The sequence below is a fragment of the Bos taurus genome, chromosome 8, assembly GCF_002263795.3.
Source record: "Bos taurus isolate L1 Dominette 01449 registration number 42190680 breed Hereford chromosome 8, ARS-UCD2.0, whole genome shotgun sequence".
Classification (NCBI taxonomy): domain Eukaryota; kingdom Metazoa; phylum Chordata; class Mammalia; order Artiodactyla; family Bovidae; genus Bos; species Bos taurus.
The window spans coordinates 92,586,779-92,594,284 of record NC_037335.1 but is presented as its reverse complement, the minus strand read 5'-3'; the positions used below and the strand labels follow the sequence as shown (position 1 = coordinate 92,594,284).

At 39.0% G+C, this 7,506-nt stretch overlaps 1 non-coding gene across 1 annotated transcript; it reads left to right on the top strand.

Moving 5' to 3' along the window:
* Positions 1-549: 549 nt before the first annotated feature.
* Positions 550-651, top strand: LOC112447966 (U6 spliceosomal RNA). Its single transcript, XR_003036217.1, has one exon. It is a non-coding gene; the product is annotated as a U6 spliceosomal RNA (small nuclear RNA).
* Positions 652-7,506: the final 6,855 nt, after the last annotated feature.

Here is a 7,506-nt window from a genome sequence, read left to right as displayed (position 1 = left end):
AGCCCTTCCCTTCTCCAGGAATCTTCCTGACCCTGGAATCAAACCCAGGTCTCCCACATTGCAGGCAGACTCTTTACCATTGAGGCACCAAGGAAACCCTGATTAATTATAAGATCTAGAAATCACACAGTGCAACTGGAGTCATACAGCAGGGAGTTGGGAATGGGAAATGGGAGAGTGAAGGAGAATCAGAGCTAGAGTGGGTAAAAGAGTGCACTGGTCTGAGGTTCTGCTTTTATTTGGGATGAAGGTAATAGTCTAGAAGTTTTGTGGGCTCACTATTGCTGAATTTAAAACAAAAGTGGTAATTTAAAGTGTGGGGGAAAAATAAAAAGTGGCCCAAATGATCAGTTATGGAAATCAACTAGGATTTCTAAAAAAATAAGCCGCAGTGTTGAGAGGTGGCCTGGTACTTTATCTAGTCAAGTTTCTGAGGATGTAGATATTTATTCTAGATAGCTGACTTTGGAGTAGATAGCCCTTGAAGTGGTTGCCTCAGCAATCAAAGTTTAAGCTAGGCACTTGCATCAAAAGAAAAGAAAAGAAAATGTTCATTTTGGCAGTACATATACTAAAATTGGAATGATACAGAGATTAGCATGGCCCCCGTTCTAGGATGAAGTATGGATTCATGAATCATTTCATATTTTTTCAAGGCAAGATCCTCTATGACCCCTCTCCTAAAAGTAACACAAATAAAAACAAAAGTAAATGAGTGGGACCTGAATTAAACTTAAACACTTTTGCACAGCAAAGGAAACTATAATGAAGTCACTCAGTCATGTCCAGCTGTTTGCGATCCCATGGACTGTAGTCTACCAGGCTTCTCTGTCCATGGGATTTTCCAGGCAAGGGTACTGGAGTGGGTTACCATTTCCTTCTCCAGGGGATCTTCCTGACCCAGGGATCGAACCCAGGTCTCCTGCATTGCAGGCAGATGCTTTGCCCTCTGAGCCACCAGGGAAGCAAGGTGAAAAGACAGTCCTCAGAATGGGAGAAAATAACAGTAAATGAAACAACTGACAAAGGATTAATTTCCAAAATATATAAGCAGCTCATGCAACTCAATACCAGAAAAACAAACCAACCAACCAAAAATTGGGGAAAAGACCTAAACAGATGGCTAATAAATACCTGAAAGGATGCTCAACATCGCTCAGTATTAGAGAAATGCAAATCAAAACTACAATGAGACACCATCTCACACTGCTCAGAATGGCCATCATCAAAAAGCCTAAAACAATAAATGCTGGAGAGGGTGTGGAGAAAAGGGAACACTCTTGCACTGTTGATGGGAATGTAAATTGATACAGCCACTATAGAAGATGGTATCAAGATTCCTTAAAAAACTAGGAATAAAACTACCACATGACCCAGCAATCCTACTCCTAGGCATATACTCTGAAGAGACCAAAATTGAAAAAGACACATGCATCCCATCGTTCATTGCAGAACTATTTACAATAGCTAGAACATGGAAGCAACCTAGATGTCCATTGACAGATGAATGGATAAAGAAGTGGTGGCATATATACACAATGGAATATTACTCAGCAATAAGAAGAAGGAACACATTTGAGTCAGTTCTAATGAGGTGGATGAACCTAGAACCTATTGTACAGAGTGAAGTGAGTCAGAACAGAAAGATAAATATGGTATTATAACACATATATATTGAATCTAGAAAAATGGTACTGAAGAATTTATTTTCAGTTCAGTTCAGTCACTCAGTCATGTCCGACTTTTTGCGACCCCATGGATTGCAGCACGCCAGGCCTCCCTGTCCATCACCAACTCCTGGAGTTCACTCAGACTCATGTCCATCGAGTCAGTGATGCCATCCAGCCATCTCATCCTCTGTCGTCCCCTTCTCCTCCTGCCCCCAATCCCTCCCAGCATTATTTACAGGGCAGCAATAGAGAAACAGTCATAAAGAATAGACTTATGGACATGCGGAGAGGGGAGGAGAGGGTGAAGTGTATGGAAAGGGTAACATGGAAACTTACATTACCATAGGTAAGATAGATAGCCAATGCGAATTTGCTGTATGGCTCAGGAAAGTCAAACAGTCGCTCTGTATCAACCTAGAGGGGTGGGATGGGGAGGGAGATAGGAGGGACATTCAGGAAGGAGGATATATATGTATACCTATGGCTGATTCATGCTGAGGTTTGACAGCAAAGAACAAAATTCTGTAAAGCAATTATTCTTCAATAAAAAATTAATTTTAAAAATACATGATTTGTACTCTACTAATAATGGTTTGTAGAGTATAAATCATGTATTTTTTATTTAATTATTTTTTTAATTGAAGGACAGCCATGAAATTAAAAGATGCTTACTCCTTGAAAGGAAAGTTATGACCGACCTAGATAGCATATTGAAGAGCAGAGGCATTACTTTGCCAACAAAGGTACATCTAGTCAAGGCTATGGTTTTTCCAGTGGTCATGTATGGATGTGAGAGTTGGACTGTCACGAAGGCTGAGCGCCGAAGAATTGATGCTTTTGAATTGTGGTGTTGGAGAAGACTCTTGAGAGTCCCTTGGACTGCAAGGATATCCAACCAGTCCATTCTGAAGGAGATCAGCCCTGGGATTTCTTTGGAGGGAATGATGCTAAAGCTGAAACTCCAGTACTTTGGCCACCTCATGTGAAGAGTTGACCCATTGGAAAAGAACCTGATGGTGGGAGGGATTGGGGGCAGGAGGAGAAGGGGACGACAGAGGATGAGATGGCTGAATGGCATCACTGACTCGATGGACGTGAGTCTGAGTGAACTCCGGGAGTTGGTGATGGACAGGAAGGCCTGACATGCTGGGATTCATGGGGTCACAAAGAGTCAGACACGACTGAGCGACTGAACTGAACTGAATAATGGTTTGAGACTTCCCTGATGGCTCAGATGATAAAGAATCTGCCTGCACTGCAGGAGACGTGGGTTTGATCCTTGGGTTGGAAAGATCCCCTAGAGAAGGAAATGGCAACCCACTCTAGTATTCTTGTCTGGGAAATCATATTGATATAGGAGCCTGGTGGGCTACAGTCCATGTGATCACAAGGGATCAAACATTACTTAGGAACTAACACAACAACAAATGATAATTTTGAGTTAACTCTAAGGGTTACATGTCACAAAATTCATTAGCTAAATTTCAAACTGTAAGTTATGTGTTAGAGGGTAAACTAGAAATTAAGAACCTGAGTACTAACATTTTGATAAGGTGGGAATTCCTAAACTCCCAACCAGAAATAAGCCTTGTGGATGGGAATTTTGTGGAAGAATAAAAGTGTAAATTTTCAAATTTATGGGAACCAACACAAATTACATGAGGAAAAAAAATGAAAAATGCAGTGTTGAAATTAGAGAATATGTTGAGAATAAAGTCAAATACATAACTGCAAAACTTGAAAGACATTTTGAATTTTCTGACACAGGAATCATATGGTGAAGGAGATCAGGATCCTTTCATATCTCAGTCTTGATGAGCAAATGCTGAAGGCAAAGTCAAGGTAGACCAGTAGGGGAAAAAAAAAAAGAGAAAGAGAAATATAATTTTAAGTAAGACTGGTTTAATAGTTTGACAAAACAGAAGCCACATGCAGCTGTGTGCAAGTAGTTGTAAGTTTGGTCAAAACACACAGGAAAATAGGGAAATAGACTCACATAGTACAGAGAGTAGATTTTTTTTTTAAATTGATATTTTCACCATCGTGGTCAGTATGTTCTTCCAAAATTAGAGCTGGCAAATCATCAAATGAGTGGGGTATTAGACTCTTCCAGTGTGGTAGAACTTTCAGTACATCTTCATGGCAGTCCTGAAATATAAGACCAGAATCTAGTAAGATACTAAAGTTTATCTCCAGGGGCAACAATTTATACCAAAAGAATAAGTACAAATTCCTCTACTGCAATTGTAAGTTTCAAACCTACTACCTTATGGATTTGAGTAATTAAAACTATAAAATGAGCTAGTCTTATATATGCTCTTAAACTCATGTGTTGAAATCCCTGTCCCCAGTACTTCAGAATGTGGTTTGGATATAGAGGACATTAAATTAGGTGATTATGGTTATCTGAGGTCATTAAGGTAGCCCCAATCCAATATGAATGATATTCCTATAAAAGGTTAGGATACACACATACACAGAGGGAACACCATATGAAGAAATAGGGATAACAAGAATATCTACAAGCCAAAGAGAGATGACTCAGAAAAAATCAACTATGCAGACACCTTGCTCTCAGACTTCTAGCTTCCGGAACTGTAGGAACATAAATTGATGTGACTAGGCTACCCAGTCTGTGGTACTTTACTATGGAAGCCCTAGAAGACAAATATATCCTTCCTATATAAATTCTAAGAAAGATTTATCAATTATATCTAGAAAAGTTAAAGGAGGGTCCAACTGATATTTGGTCATGCCAGTTTAGAAAAATACATGTTTTTAATATACTTCAATTCAGTTCAGTTCAGTTCAGTCACTCAGTCATGTCAGACTCTTTGAGACCCCATGAACTGCAACACGCCAGGCCTTCCTGTCCATCACCAACTCCCAGAGTTCACCCAAACCCATGTCCATCGAGTTGGTGATGCCATCCAGCCATCTCATCCTCTGTAGTCCCCTTCTCCTCCTGCCCCACCAATCCTTCCCAGCATTAGGATTTTTTCCAATGAGTCAACTCTTCACATGAGGTGGCCAAAGTATTGGAGTTTCAGCTTCAACATCAGCCCTTCCAATAAATACCCAGGACTGATTTCCTTTAGGATGGACTGGTTGGATCTTCTTGCAGTCCATGGGACTCTCAAGACTCTTCTCCAACACCGTAGTTCAAAAGCATCGATTCTTTAGTGCTCAGCTTTCTTCACAGTCCAACTCTCACATATATACATGACCACTGTAAAAACCATAGCCTTGACTAGACGGACCTTTGTTGGCGAAGTAATGTCTCTGCTTTTAAATATGCTATCTAGGTTGGTCATAACTTTCCTTCCAAGGAGCAAGTGTCTTTTAATTTCATGGCTACAATCACCATCTGCAGTGATTTTGGAGCCCCAAAAATAAAGTCTCACACTGTTTCCCCATCTATTTCCCATGAAGTGATGGGACCAGATGCCATGATCTTCGTTTTCTGAATGTTGAGCTTTAAGCCAACTTTTTCATTCTCCTCCTCCACTTCATCAAGAGGCTTTGTAGCTTCTCTTCACTTTCTGCCACAATGGTGATGTCATCTGCATATCTGAGATTATTGATATTTCTCCCAGCACTCTTGATTCCAGCTTGTGCTTCTTCCAGCCCAGCATTTCTCATGGTGTACTGCATATAAGTTAAATAAGCAGGGTGACAATATACAGCCTTCAGTTCAGTTCAGTTCAGTCGCTTAGTCGTGTCTGACTCTTTGTGACCCCATGAATCCCAGCACGCCAGGCCTCCCTGTCCATCACCAACTCCCGGAGTTCACTCAGACTCACGTCCGTCGAGTCAGTGATGCCATCCAGTCATCTCATCCTCTGGCGTCCCCTTCTCCTCCTGCCCCCAATCCCTCCCAACATCAGAGTCTTTTCCAGTGAGTCAACTCTTTGCATGAGGTGGCCAAAGTACTGGAGTTTCAGCTTTAACATCATTCCTTCCAAAGAAATCCCAGGGCTGATCTCCTTCAGAATGGACTGGTTGGACCTCCTTGCAGGCCAAGGGACTCTCACGAGTCTTCTCCAACACCACAGTTCAAAAGCATCAATTCTTCAGCACTTAGCTTTCTTCACAGTCCAACTCTCACATCCATACATGACCACTGGAAAAACCATAGCCTTGACGTACTCCTTTTCCTATTTGGAACCAGTCTGTTGTTCCATGTTCAGTTCTAACTATTGCTTCCTGACCTGCATACAGGTTTCTTAAGAGACAGGTCAGATGGTCTGGTATTCCCATCTCTTTAAAAATTTTCCAGTTTATTGTGATCCACACAGTCAAAGGCTTTGGCATAGTCAATAAAGCAGAAATAGATGTTTTTCTGGAACTCTCTTGCTTTTTCGAATATACTTACTTACATTCAAACATGTATAAATAGAGTAAAATACCATGAAAGAGAAGTTTCTGAATAGATAAGCAGAATATATAATTGATGACTATATTTTTTTCAGACAAATTCATTAGTTAAATTAGAGGCAACAGCTAAAGCATGCTTTCCTTGAAAATTAAACAACTCTTTATGAAATAAATATATTTCTGATGACACCAAACCTTAAGAAATCTGTCTATATCCTTTATGTCTAAATAAGAAACCTATAACTATAATCACATGAACCTTAAGATTTTCTAACTCTTTAATATTAGTTTGAATTTGGGGAGTTTTTCAGTATTAATAGGATGTATTTTAATAGTTCATTTTTAAACTTGTTTCACAGCTGCTTCTCACTTTACATTTCATTTTAAATTTCTTTCTCTGTTCTCCTTATTATTTCCTAACATTTCATTTATTCTCCATAAATATCATTAAAACAAGTATAATGGTAGAAATGATTTTTATTGCAGATATTGGACAGCAGATAATGACAATAGATGTGGCAAGAAAAAAAAACATATACTAAACATGATTATCTTAAAATTAGATCTTCATTACACATAAAGGGTAATTTAATATTTTTCCTGGTTTTCCTATGTCCTTTTTCGCTACTTTACTCTTGCCACTTAGGATAACTTTAGCACTAGCTGCCAGCTTCCCTCTCTCCATCTCAATCAACAACAAGAACAATAATTTCCTTTTTATTTCTTATGTAGAGGAATTGACTTTTCTAATGTAAATATCTTTTATCTGGGCTATACTTAGAAGACCTCATCTCTCATGCTTAATTATCTTATTATTCTATTTCAAGGTATTTTATTTAAGATAAAGAAAACTTTTCCTGTTAATTCAACTAAATCAATCAGCATGCAGCTTTTTTCACTTGATCACAAGAAAATTATTTACAATCAATAATTTAATGAGAAGCTGGGTGCATGCCAATTTGCTTCAGTCAGGTCTTTAACTGGAGATGGATAAGATAACAGAATAATCTAAACCAAAAAGAAAAGAAAGTCTTAAACTACCATGAAATGTCCTTAGAAGTAGTAAAAGCAGAAAGTATAACAATAATGGCGTTACTGGCTAGCACATACAAAAATTCTATTAAAATTCTGAAGGGAAGGATAAATGAATAGCATGAATACGAATAATATAATTGGTAAGTAAGAATGCACTGATTTAAGATTCAATACACTTCACCCAGTTCATACAGTTCATGATAGGGCTCCCGATGGTTGGAGACTTTTCACGTAGTCATAGTATTGATTACCCTCTTTTGCTTCACTCCCATTATGTGGTTCAGGGAACCACTCATTTATGAGGGAACACTCATTAAGAGCTGTTCTCCTTAGCTGGCTTTATAATCCTCAAGGGATTAAAGGACAGGAGAAGAAGAATCATCCTACACCGATGCTACCAACACCTTACAGTAACTATGACATT